Genomic DNA, 12,999 nt, shown 5'->3' on the forward strand with positions numbered 1-12,999 from the left:
GGACTGTAGGAGAGGAGCATGACTTATGGTTTCTGATCTTTGCCTGTGAGCCAGACATCTAAACTCCTTTCATCAAGTCCCCAAGATTTTTGCTTAATTCTTAATGGAGAGATGTGAGTAAAACTGCCTGGAAGCTATGCCATGCTTTCTGAAAGGGAAGTAAGCATTGAAATTCAGGTCAGAGAAAGTATATTGTTTCCCTGTCACATTTGCCCCTTTGCAGGTTGAGGGCCATGTGTATTTGAAGCACTGTGCCCTGAAAAAATGAGTTTGGCTAAAGAGCAAGCCTACAAGAAATGCTTGGATAAGCTATTGTTTGTCCTGTCCAGTGTAAGATCTTGAAGCTCTCTAGACAGAAGCTGTGCACCTGAGGAGACAAGTGGTGGATGAAGGAAGCGAAGAGTGATGCCTGGAGGCACTCCAGTGTGACCTAATCCATGTGTTCCTACTCCAGCAGGGGAATTGGACTAGATGATCTTTCGAGGTCCCTTCCAATCCCTGACATTCTGTGATTCTGTGATATAGAGAAAGAGGTCATACAGACTCTATGTTTTAGCTGTTTGATATCTTTGTTTGGACTGCTTGAGACACCGCCTGGTAGGAAATCCTCTCTGAGGATTTCCTGATGAGATGCATCCCAGAGTCCTGAGGGAACTGGTTGATGTAGTCACCAAGACACTCTCAATGGTATTGGAAAAGTTGAGGCAATTGGGTGAAGTTCCTGGTGAGTGGAAAAAAGGTAACATCACACCCATTTTTAAGAAGGGTAAAAAGGATGACACCAGGAACTACCTACCTGTCAGTCTCACCCCTGTGCTGGGAATGATCATGGAGCAGGTCCTCCTGGAAGCTGTGCTAAGGCACATGGAAGGCAGGGAGGTGATATGGGAGAACCAGCATGGCTTCATCAAGGGCAGGTCCTGCTTGACCAACCTAGTGGCCTTTTATGGTGATGTCACTGCATCAGTGGACAAGGGAAGAGCCACTGCTGTCATCTATCTGGACTCCAGTAACGCCTTTGACTCGGTACCCCACAACATAGAATCGTAGAATCCTTAGAGTTGGAAGGGACCACTGAAGGCCATCTAGTCCAACTCACCGCCCCCCCCCAAAAAAAAAAAGCCATGCTTCTTTTGATGCAGCCCAGGATATGATTGGCTTTCTGGGCCACGTTGCTGGCTCATGTCCAGCTTACCATCCAGTAGTACCCCAAGTCCTCTTCGACAGAGCTGTGCTCCATCCTTACCTCCCCCAGCTTGTATTGGTACTGGAGGTTGCCTCGACTCAGGTGCAAGACCTTGTATTTGGATTTGTTGAACCTCATGAAGTTCACCTGGGCCCACTGCTCCAGCCTGTCTAGGTCTGTCTGGATGGCACCCCGTCCCTCTGGTGGGTCGACCGCACTCCACAGCTTGGGGTTTCAAGTCTGCCCCCCCCCAAAAAAAAAATCTTCAATTTATGTTTGCAAGGCCATTTTCAGTTGATATAAATACATGACCTGCAAATTTTCAAATAAAATGTATGGAGCTTCCATCAGATATTCAACTCAAAAGTATGATCATGACTCTTTACTGGACTTTAATAATCCCTATCTTGGCATAGGAAAAAATATCCATCCTTCACTTCACAATCACTTATTCATGTCATCACTTTCTGGCAGTAGACACATTTTGAACAATTATTGTTAAGGATGAAGTACAGGAAGAGTAAAATGTCATCAAAAAGGTGACAGTCCAGGTGACTGCCAAGGCTCCCTGCTGAGCTGGCAGGCTTGGGAGGTGGGGCTTTTACTCTTTTGGGATGAATGTGTCAGACATGCTTTCTTATTCAGAGCCGTTGATCCCAGAGACATCCTAGCAAGCTCTGTCCGGTGCAGCAAGCAGTCACCAGGGCTGAGTAGGACACTGCTTTTTAAAATTGTTTGAAGTTTTGTATCAAGGAGAAATCTGTCCTTGGACTGTACAGACAGGAGGAAGAGTTAGCTCTTTCTGCCTGAGCCAAGCCTGGAAGCAGACGCTGGATGGCTGAGCACTGGAAATCTTCTCTTTGTACCAGGTATAACAAGGATCATCTGGACGAAATGTGTATCTACCTGCGACACCTCTGTTTTAGGCATGCGCTGAACACAAAAGGAGTTTGCTGTCGTCTGGAGGAGCCAGGTCCCCAGCCTAACAGAAGCTGGATTCAGTCCAAAGTGTCTGGATGGCATATGGTATTTACTGAAATATGGTATAGCTTGTGTAAGCAATGCACCCTTCTCCCTTGCTCTGAAAACCATCTGGGCTTCCTGTGTGAGCAGTTAAAAACCAAGAGCAAGAGAGCATCTGATACTGTATATCTCTGGCTTCCATCCTGGTTCCCCCCGCCTTGGGTTTCCCTGCTTTTGCAGGCATGGGATTCTCAGCCATGCCCTGGTGTCTTCTTAACAACTGTTTTTTTCTTTTTTTCTGCAGTGGTTTTAAACAGGGTAGGGTTGCATGAGGAGTTTGCATAAGGCTTTACTGCCTGGGTACGAGGCAGACTGTCTGGGCCAGGGGACAGTCATTATGCTGGCCAAACCTTCTTCCATTTCTGGCTGGCATCTACAGCCTGTAGCTGATTTTTACACCACCTGGGGTCCAAGCTCCTGCAAGTGAGGAAGAGATATTAAACATTTGTGTCCTGGCACAAAGAGGCATTTTATCCAAAGGGAGGAGAGGTTTGGGACTGGTCAGGGCTCCCTGTTCTTCATGTAGCTAAGCTGAGAAGAGAGGGTTTGCTCAGTTGCTGTGCTGGAGACTCAGAAGGGGCCAGGGGAGTGAAGAGAATTGTCCGCTGCCTTTAAATAATGTGAGTTTGGCTGTGCTTTTCATTAGCTACTGGAATAGTGTTCAGTTAAAGGCGGTGTCCTCTGCTGTTTTTGAGGCTTTCTTTGCAACTTCCTCTTACCTGTGTGCACACTCTGTGGGTTTTATTTCTTAAAGGGAGCATCATATGACAACCCCAACATCACTGATCTTTCTGGCAGACTGATCCCTCTTCCTTCCTGAACTTGATAAACAGTCCAAGAATCTGCATTTGTGTGAGTGCATGAATGTCTCTGAGTCCCACATCTTGCTTCTCCGGTTCTTGGTGTGGTTCTTATACCCTTCTGGCAGTGTTTCTGTTGCCACACTGCTTTGCTTTCCCATTTTCCTTCCTGCTGCGGTTTACCTGCTGCTACTTATCGTGAAGATGGAGATGATACTGCACAACACATTTCTGAGAACCTTGTCCTGTGCTCTCCGGTCTCACAACCTGATGCAATCCTGAGGGATTTCTTAGGTAGTTAAGAGTTTCAGACACCCCTGAAAAAAACATTGCAATGCTTTCTGAAATCAGCTCTGAGGACTAACAGTTTCTTGCTGGAGCGTGAGTGCTGTGGCTGGCATGTCCCAATGTGGGCATGTTGTCTCTGTGTCTGCGCAGAGCACTGTCACACATAAGAGTTCTGCTTCGAAGCTGGATTCTGCCCCAGTGGCACAATGTGAATTGTTCCTGGACTCCAGCTGCCTTTTACCTAAGGAGGGTAAATTACAGAGGTACTAAAGCAGGCTCTCTTGCTTCCAAGCCCAGCACTTTGTGCTTCTTGTGGCCAAAGGATCTCATTCCAGCTATGTTTCTACTGTTGAAAAATGGAAGCACCTGGTGTGGATGCATCCATCATGGCCTAGGGATCAGCAGGCTTGGCAGTTGCACCTGTCCTCTGAGAGAGAAGCTGGTTCTCATGGACTGGGACTTCTCAAATCACGTGAGGCAGTGTAATCATTTAGGTTGAGAGAGATGCATCTTCTGCAGTTCTTGAAATAGTGTGCTTGTGTCATTCTCATCTCTAGAGAGGATTACAGTGAGAAGTGAGTTCTCAAAACTAGGCTGGACTAGTCTTGCATTGTCTCCAGTTCTTCCAGCTGAGTCTATCTTTTTCCTAGAGCACAGCTAGTGCTTGAGGAGTTATGTGTGTTTGTCCCCATCTTCGACATAGGGAGGAAGGTTCCCATTTCTGTTTTCCCTTCCTCTGTCTCTCAGAGCCTGAGAGAGATCTAGCAGCTCAGCATTTATTGGCAGCATTTAAACAGGTCACTTCAGTACCCAGGTACCCTTCTCTTCCCCCTATGTCTCCTTTTTGCTACTTTGGCAGATTGCCTTGCCCGATTGACTGCATTTCAATTAATCTCAGATATTTAATCTTCTCCATGGAGAAAGATAGACTGGAATGATGCTTTTGCTGCCCTGAGGTAGGAATCAAGAGCTTTAGAGTATTACTTCATTCAATTCAAAAACAGCCCTCTAATAACGCAGAGGAGGATGTGTTGTGCTGCAGTGAAAAGGCAGCTTTGAGAGATCATGTAATCTGTCTTTACCTAGCCTTGTGCTGTTTCTTGTAGGTCTGGAATCAGAATAACACCTCAGATTCTACAGCTCAGTTGATGGGAGCCACTTGAACCGGTTCCATTGGCGTGTTCTGGAGGAAGGCCTTTCTCCCCTCCTTCCCCATCTTGGTCAAATGACATTCAGGACACGTGGTGTCAAAAGTAGGGGTTCTTTTTTCTAAGCTAAGGCGCTTGGAATAGGAGCAGCTCTGTGTGATCTTTTTTTGGTCCAAGAGCTTGCTCCCTTTCACTTGGAGTACCTCTTCAGGGAATGGTAGAAAGAGTTAGTACTTCTGCCTTGGCTGCTACTTTGCTTCCTCCTGAAGCTGAACACAACCTTCTCTACTCCTTTGCTTTGAAGGAAGCTGCCTGCAGCTTTATTTGCATGACATGGGTGGAGATGCAATAAAAGGAAACGAAGAAGCCTGCACTAACAGCAATGGCTTCTGTTTGTCACTAACAGTACTGCGAGACTGGCTTACTTAAAAAGCAAATTCTGACTGGCCAACTGCCACCCCTGCTGTGCTCTGGCTGTATGCTCTTGTCTGGAGCATGGAGCAGAATCCTTCTCATTTGCTCACTGCAGGTCCTGCTGCATGAAGCAATGGGAAAGATACGATGTTCTTCCTCAGGAGTTAACATTGGATGAAGCACATGTTTAACTGCGGTAGGTCGGGTTCTCCAGGCATTCTCAGAGCAAGACTGCCTGCTCTTTCCAGATGGTGAAATGTCTCTGAAGAGCTCTCACTCTGGATAGACTTTTTTATTTTAACTGCTTGGCCTCTGCCCAGCGGAGTCTGTGTGGCTTTATGGGAAAGGATTTTTAGTTGTGCAGTAATGGTGTTGTGTGCATTTTAATGGGTGCACTCAATGGATCATTCAGCTAGGGATGGAACTGCACTGCTGACTGCAGATGTTTGTGCATATGCATTGATTGCACTTATCTGTAAAGTTACAATCCTTACTCAGTCAAAGCTTCTGGTATTAGGAGTTTGCTTGTTATTCTGCATGTGTGTTCTGCAGGGCTCTGTTAAGCCAGTTTTCACTTCCTTCTCTGCTGCATACCAGTCTGTATCTTCCTGTGCCTTGCACCCAGTTGGAAAGCTGCTGCAGCACTGGGCCTGGCTGCCCAGCTGTGCTTGTGGGAAATGCATGACTTCCTTGGAGACTGCTGGCTGCTGGTGGCGAAACAGCAGGCTGGAGACACAAACTGTCTTCTTAGCAATCCAGAACAGGTCATGGTTTTTCTGTGCCTCCCTAAAAGGATGTATTTTTTCTGTAGGCATATTGAGGCAGAGTGTATGAGTTCCAGGAGAGCGACTTTTTTACCATTTCTCTTCTGAATGGATAGGACAGAGGAAGAGCTCTGAAAACCTAAAAGATGAAGGTGCCATAAGACCAGTGAGGATCTAAGTTTGAAATTGAGTGTTTCTCATTTACTCTGAAGCTAAGGACATCGAACAGCCCTCAGAAGGATCTGCATGAGATAGATATGAGAAGCTGAACTGCTCAGTAGAGAGGCTTTTATCATTTTCTTTATGTGAACTCGTTGTGAAATAATGCTGTCTGCTGGCAGGGCTTGGACTGATATCTCAGGAAGTCCCTTACTGGTGTGTGGGGCTGTATGGGCACCATACGCCATGCAGCATCCTCCCTTGTTCAGTGTTGTTGCTGTGGTCCTGAATACTGCCCTGTTTTTTGAGATGAAAACAGATTAAGGACTGTGGAAGCCAAAGCTTGCGAGCAGTCTAAGCTTCATCTAATTTCTCCTGTGAGGCACATCTGGGATGTAAGGGAAAGATGTGAGGGAAAGGGAAGATTCTGTCTGCAAAGTGGAGCAGTATGACTTCCTTTATTCAGAGCTTTGCTGGCCAAGCAAGGCTGTGATTGCTGCTCTTGCTTCACTGTCAGCTTCTTCCACTGGAAACTCTAGCCATCTTCTCTCCTCTGCCTTCAACAAGTAACAGCTGTCTCAAGACTTGTGGGAATGATGGATGGAAGCATTCTCTTCCTTTCAGACTCGCTGAGTACGTGGGACTCATTTGTAGCTTGCAGGCATGTGCTAGTTGCAATGTTCAGAGAGCTGACCCAGCACTGTCTCCTTGGCACAATGAGAGGGAAGGTAGACACAAAGGAAGGAAAAGAGAAAGGATTTGTGCGGCAGGTGGATGCAGCCAGTGTGCCTGTACCAGCAGTGTAAAGGTGTTCCTTGAGCACAACAGGAGTGGGGCTGGTAGCAAGCTCCAGGCAGGCTATCTGCTCAGCCCTGTGGTGGAGCTGCTGTTGTCCCTGCTTCTCCAAATGCTTGACAGACAAACCTGCCTATGAGCAGCCCTCAGAAACGAAGAGGTTGGGGAGGAAAAGGTAACCTGCATTAACTTTGAGACCACAACACAAATCAGTGATGTAGTTTGTTACATCACCAGAAGGTGACATTTCTCCATCTGTGCCTAGATAGTGTTGAGTATGGCTGAGTATAACATACAGCAGAAAAACATACTTGAGGGGAAATATATGTATACTCTTATATGCCATCCAGCATCATCCTTCTAACATTGATATAACCACTTGCAGTGGGAGGGCTTTTGGGAGGGAGATCACATGGAGGGAATGCCTACAGGAAGAAAGGCAGGGTATGGAAGCCTGCTGTGTGCATGGACAGTGATGTGGGTGGCAACAGAGACCAGAACTTGTACTTGTGGGCTCAAACCTCTTGCTGGGACATCAGCAGCCTTTGGCAGAACTGATATTTAAGAAATGCTTTGGAGGAGGATTGGCACTCTGTCCTCAGTGGGAGTGGGCAGCTTCTGGCCATCACAGGCTGTAAAGCTTTGACAAGGCTGGCCTGTCCCAGGATGAGCATGGAGAGTAAATTCATTTAAGCATGGGACTCCTGTTGCAGATGGTGTATTCAGCATTGCAGATGTTACACCTTAGCTTCTGAGGTGCTGAAACTCCTCTCTTACCCATAAATAAACAAATCAACACTTTGGTCATGCCAAATCCTGTCTGAAAAATGAACTGTGAGGAGAGAAGGTGTGGAGCGGAATAGGTAAGCATTGGTTTAGGCTGCCAGAGTGGAATCTTCCTCCTTGGAGGTCTTCAGAAGCTGCCTGATTTTGATTTTGGGCTAGCAGCTCTGGGTGGCCCTGCTTAAGCAGGAGGAAGACCAGATAAACCAGAGGTCCCTTCCAATTTCAATTATTCTATGTGACTGTACGGCATTGTTAAACCTCCCAATGAAGCATCTGTAGCTGCCCTAGGACTGCAGCATGTCTATGTTTCCTTGTATGCATTCAGTTCCTACGCTGACAGTGCCTTCTGGCTGATTGCTGAGGACTAGGAATGTCTAAGGTAACTGCCAGTCCTGCGGCAGCTCTGGCTGTGCTGTGACATGTCAGAAAACTCCGGTCAGACTTAGTGTAATTAGCTATTCAGCATACTTTTGACATGCATGGGAGGCATTCTCAGTTTTAGTGGGAAATGCCACACCACAGTATGGTGAATGAAGTGCAGGGGGATCACTTGGACCTGTGGATGACCGAGTCTCCAAACCTCAGCTGAGTAGCTGAAGTGTGAGCCTCCTGACTTGTTCCTTCAGTATCTGCTCTGCATGTTACCTGCCAACTGGCAAGAATAGAGAAGTTGTCCCAGAAGTAGGCACTGAAACCCAGGATGTCCTCGTTTCATATTCTAAATCTGAGTTTTGGATATTTCATTTTCTGCTGAAAGAAGTGGTGGTCTAAAAGGAAAACATACCTGTAGAGCCTGTGGACCAACCAGAGACCCTGGACGTACACACTTCTTGCACGTGATGTGGAGGGAAAGCTTCCCCTTTGAGGCTGTTGTACCAAGAAGCATCATCATTTCCTCCAGCCATACTCTGTAAACATCTCCTCCCTTCAGAAGGGGATGTAGTGCAGGGCAGTCCTAATCTACAGAGCCCATGGAAAAAGAAGAATGAGGGCATGTATGTTGTTGAACCATTTTCAAGGAGTGCTGCTCTTAGACAACTGTTTCTGCAAAAATGATGTGTTGTGTTTTCTCCTGCTCAGTAGGATCCCCTTGCTTTGATGTGGATGAATTAAGTGCTGAGTGTCACAGAAATGAAAGCAGTCCAGGTGGGTGGTTGGACCCTGTTCTCCTTTGCCTGCCCCCAGGTGTTGTGGTGTGGGCTTGAAGGACGTCTCTGTGGGTCAGGGAGTTCAGTTCAGGTTTGGCTCCATCTGTTCTGACCTCTTTGCAGAGCCCTGCTCTGACAGCAGCACTGTGCTGTCTGAGCTCTGAGACCTGGTGCTACTCCAAGGCTGCAGCCTTGCAGTGGAGAGGATGGTTTTGTTTAGTTTGCTTATATACAGAAAGTCTGTCAAAATAGGATTTGGAAAGAAGAGGGGAGCAGGAAATCTTCCTGATGGCATTATTAGAAAGGAAATGAATGTTTTATGTTCAGAGGCGCTGCTGGAAGTGCAGTGCTTGGGGACAGCGGTGTCGTGAAAACCTCATGACTTCCTGAGTGTGGGGTGTGAATGCGGTCTGGAATAAGCAAGAAAGGGCTAAATATAGAAGCTGCTGGCTCCTGTCCTGCAATGGTGGCTCTGCCCTCCCTGCAGTCCTGGAGATAGCAAGTTCTGCCTATTGTTCCGGTCACATTCTTGTGTCCCACGATGGGGCCTCTGCAATGGAATGAAATGAAGAGAAACAGATGGGAAAACAATAAGCCTAGGAATAAGCTCTGAGCTATGCTGGCAGCTTCCAAAAGCCCATAAATCCTCAAATGCGTTTGCGCTAGATTAGGGAACTGGAGCAAAGCAAAGGCCAAGTACTTGCCTTCCTGTCTCCTGATGCTCCCCTTCCTCAGGCAACACTGTCTGTGGGGGTTCTACCTTGCAACAAGTCATTGCAATGGCAACTCTGTTTCCTTAGTCTTTTAATTCTGGCCGCTTCCTCGGCTATATTGTCTTCAAGCTCCCCGACGCTTTTGTTTTAATCCCCTTGGATAAGGGGAGCGCACAGCAAGACAGCTCACTGTTCTGTCCTTCTCAGGTATAAGGAAGGGACCTTTGAAAAGTGATGATGTAGTCTTTCTGAGTTGCTGATAAATACAGAAAGGAAAACCATTAGTGACTGTGAGCCTCTTGGAATGAGAAGCTGACTGAGGCACTGAGCAGGGAACGTGATGTGCTTGAAATGCACATATGGTGAACATAGAATCATAGGATGGTTTGGGTTGGAAAGGATCTTTAAGATCATCTAGTTCCAATCCCCCTGCTATAGGCAGGGATGCCTCCCTCTAGACCAGGTTGCTCGCAGCCCCATCCAGCCTGGCCTTGAATGCTTCCTGGGGAGGGGGCATTCACAGCCTCACTGGGCAACCTGTTCCAGTGTCTCACCACCCTCACAGTAAAGCATTTCTTCCTAGTATCTAGTCTAAGTCTACTCTTTTCTAATTTAAAGCCATTTCCCCTTGTCCTGTCACTACTTGCCCTTATAGAAAGACTGCATGTGCTGAGGCTGTGCCGCTGCAGCTGTGTTATTACACCATTGGAGCTAAGTTGCTTAAAGCCAGATAGGAATCTATACTCCACCATTCATCACCCTCATTAAAATTCCCCATTTTTTTCTGCCCATTCTGTTCCCTAAGCATATATTCTTTCAGTCACCATTCTCCTTGGTATGTTTGCTCTTCCCTTCTTCTGCTGTGTGCAAAACAGCTGTTGCTGCTCTGAATGGACAGATATATCCCTGTGCAAGCAAAGAAATGGTAAAACTATTCATGTGCTGAGGTAGATAGTCCAAAGCTGCTGAGACTAACAACAAGGCCTGTGTTTTAACAGTCTTTGGATTAGGCTTGATATAACTTAAGTGAAGTGGCATTTGCAGGAAGCAGGTTTTCTCTGTGGCTGGTTACAGTTCTAGGGGGTACTGTGTACAGGTAGATGTGTACTCTGGATCTGTAATTAAATAGTTCATTAACTTTATTTTGCCTTATGCAACTTTGAGTAGGAGAATTTTTTTCATTAAATGATAGAGTGCTTATGCTCTTGTGTTCTTTGTGTACATGAAGCCACATAGGAGCCGCAGTGACTGGTAAAAAGTGAACTTGAAATCAGCACAGAATGCTGTTTTCTACACAGGAAAGTGTGTTGCTTCCTTTGGCCAAGTGCTGTGCAGTAATGCATAACATGGTTTTTCCTATGCTATATCCTCTGCCATTCTGCAGTGCTGTGATGCAGCTGGATGTGATGAGCACAGCTAACAAAGGGTATTTCGAAGGCAACATCTGGAAAGTGCAGCTGGCTGCTGCTCCAGTTGCTGTGTTTGTTTCTGACACCTTGAGGCTTTCCTAGGAACACACAGCAGGCATGGGGAGCTGTTCCCGCGATGCTACAGGATGTGAATCTTCCTGTTTTGTTACCCGCCTCAGCTCTATTTAGGGTGAGACTTTCCTGCTCAGAGCCAAACAAGGGACTGTCAGAAGAAGATTTCATGAGGGAAGTGAGATATGTCCTAATTTCCTTGGGCTTGTAGTCACTCATAGCCTTGTCATGCTGTCTGAATGGGATATGGAAGGAAGCACTGGAGGAGAGACTCCAGGCTGATTTTCTCTTTTAGGATCTGTTTTCCATTTCTGTTGTCTTGGGGGAAGAGTGGTTTATGCTACAAGTCAATTACCTTTTCTCAAATGAAAAGTAAATAGTTTCTCAGCAGCATTTTCTAACCACTGTAGAAGAAAGTAGAAGACAGGTAGGTGACAGGTATCTTTAGGTGTCATAGGTCTGGTACTACAGAACTAGGATGGATAATGAAGCCGCAGTAACAGAACTCTCTAGATTTTAGAGAGGCACATGCACACAAAATTGTTTTCCAGGACCACTGAAACATCTGAGATAAATTCAGGCCACTCTTCAATATGTTTGGCTGGTCTAACTCAAAGGCGAAAGAAGGGGAGAATCCTCCTGTTTGCCTTGCCTCACTTCAGTTTTATGTGTGTAGGTGAATTGCTTTGGTCTAATACAATTACTGTTAAGGGAAAAAAAAATAAAAGAACAACTCAAAACTAAGTAGATGGTAATGCATAAACAGTTGAATCCTCAGTTAATCAGCTGAATACATGGAAGAAAAATGTTTGGGCTTGAATGAAGTACTGAATTCCATATGAATGGGGTGGCATTCAGTAATGATAACACAACATTATTTTATTTAGGAAACAAACTGAGGTCATTTACTCCTTTCTTAACGTTGAAGCTCATCCGTAATTTGCAATTTGAAAATGCAGCTTGGGCATTTCATAGAATCATAGAATGGCTTAGGTTGGAGGGGACCTTAAAGATCATCTAGTTCCAAACCCCCTGCCAACAACCCTCTCGCTGTGACCATCGAACCAACTCCTAATCCACTGAATAGTCCAGCCTCCAAATCCATATATCTGCAATTTAGAGATAAGGATGTGGTGCAGAACCATGTCAAAGGCCTTGCCCAAGTCCAGGTAGATGACATCAGTTGCCTTTCTTTTGTCCACTAATGCCACCACTCCATCATAGGAGGCCACCAGACTGGTCAGGCATGACTTTCCCTTGTTGAAGCCATGCTGGCTGTCTTGAATCACGTCCTCATTGCCCATGTGCCTTAATGTCTCTTCCAGGAGGATCTGTTCCATGATCTTCTGAGGCACAGACATGAGGCTCACTGGCCTGTAGTTCCCCAGGGCCTATGCCTTGTGCGACACAAATTTATTCAGGCTTTGTGTTTGTAGCATGAGAGCTTGATTTCACCAAGCTGAATGTGAGCTAGGGCACCTTGTTCAGTGCCCTGCAAAGCCCTTGGCTCTGAGAGCTGAAGCAGTTGGAGTGAGCTGTTGGGCCTCACCTTTGCTGTGGACATGGGCCCTGGGCTAGGAGACACTAAGAGGAAAAAAGCAGCAGAAAACTGCCTAAGTAGTGATGCTTGCCTTGCATTGCATATTTGGTCTGAGTCACAGAAAGAAGGAAAATCTCTTTTTGTGATTTTTTTAGATAGTGTTAAAACTTGCTTTAGCTCAGCACCCACACCCCCACTCTGTTTTTGAAATTGTCATAGTATCAAGTCCACTTCCATGCAATTCTGAATTTGATTCTCTAGGAGTGCTTTTGCTCTCAGTAGTGTTTTGGTCCGCTTTGTAGCTTCACACCATCTCAAAAGGAATATATCTTGAAGCAGTTATTATTCTTGCTGCAGTCCCTAAGCTTTCATTGTGCTTGTCCCTGTATAATAATTGTGCTTAACTGAAGGCCTTTGCTTTTTTGAAAGAATAGTCAAAGCAGTGGCTTGCACAGGGGGCAGAGGTGCTTGGAGGCAGGTGAGAAGCGACTCAGAACCCTGCTGCTGGGGGGCCTGGAGGCTCAGCCAGCGCCCTGCTTCCCCACAGAGCCTGAGCCTCACCTGACTCTTGGGGTGGTAACACTGCCGTTATTTTGCTTAAAGCACAGGAATGACCAAGTCTATTGTTCCTTTAGCAGTCTGATCGCTTCTGAAATGGAGGTCAGCTACAACCAAGTTGGGGCTTGACTTGGTCTGTTTATAACTTGCAGCATCAGAAGTGCAGCTGGCTGTAGTGCTGTGGCAGGTACACCAT

The 12,999-nt window shown here is 46.3% G+C and overlaps 1 long non-coding RNA gene across 2 annotated transcripts in view; it reads left to right on the forward strand.

Annotated features, from left to right (window-relative positions):
* The window catches only part of LOC110404684, a 130,070-nt gene that overhangs the window by 17,962 nt on the left and 99,109 nt on the right, over positions 1–12,999 (forward strand). Inside the window, exon 1 of one of the 2 annotated variants that reach the window (XR_002442452.1) lies at positions 4,752–5,055. The exons of the other annotated variant lie outside the window; for it this stretch is intronic. This is a non-coding gene — a long non-coding RNA (uncharacterized LOC110404684). Of the gene's footprint in view, positions 1–4,751; positions 5,056–12,999 lie in introns of those variants that run through there. 2 annotated transcript variants of the gene reach the window in all.

This window comes from Numida meleagris, chromosome 11 (assembly GCF_002078875.1).
Source record: "Numida meleagris isolate 19003 breed g44 Domestic line chromosome 11, NumMel1.0, whole genome shotgun sequence".
NCBI classification, from domain to species: domain Eukaryota; kingdom Metazoa; phylum Chordata; class Aves; order Galliformes; family Numididae; genus Numida; species Numida meleagris.